We start from the raw sequence: 779 nt of genomic DNA on the forward strand, positions 1-779 counted from the left end.
TATCAATGATTGTTAACTCACAGCAAATCAGGTCAACACATGTTCATTGTAAAAAAGAGCAAATATGATCTCCATGAAGGGATTTTTATTCAGAGGAAACTTTAATCTGGAAACATGGATTAATCAACACAAATCATTTTCCATATCTAGGATTATTTATTGTCATCACTGATTAACAATAAATTAATTACAAAAACAGAACAGGCTGACAAAGAGACAAATGGTCTATGTGGTCTAAATATTTATGTAATGTTTATGACTTACAGATACAAGGTTAAAGGAGATCATGTGACATTGAATAATAGAATTTAAATAATCATTATGAACTTTCACTAACTCAGAAGAATCTTAACTAGCCTGTATTTAAAAAGTCCCCTGTACATCTGGGACTACACACTGTTATCACTGAGAAACAGACTAACTCAGCACTCTGCTGAGCTGTGTTGTATTCTCTGTTTTATTCCTTTAGTTCTCAGCAGTAATGATGTTATGAACATCCTTCAAACTGTCACAGATGTATCATCAAGGAAAGCAGCTTTACAAACTGTATCTTTATTTAGACTTCTCTGTTTTTGATCTCTGAGCTGACTTCAACAATAACTTCATCTAAACCATCAACATGTCTGTTAGAACCCATCCCTGCAACACTGCTCACAGATGTTTTACCTTCACTTCCACATTAAATCAGGTGAGTTTCTGTTCATCAACAGGAAAAGTAAAAGAACTCAGGTTGGTGTGATCACAAGTTTTTCTAAATCCTCCTCCTAAAGCACCAGACA

This window comes from Aulonocara sp. 'chitande type north' Nkhata Bay, linkage group LG3 (assembly GCF_057382095.1).
Source record: "Aulonocara sp. 'chitande type north' Nkhata Bay isolate Kocher_YH1m ecotype deep benthic linkage group LG3, A_spYH_male_GT1.1, whole genome shotgun sequence".
NCBI lineage: Eukaryota > Metazoa > Chordata > Actinopteri > Cichliformes > Cichlidae > Aulonocara > Aulonocara sp. 'chitande type north' Nkhata Bay.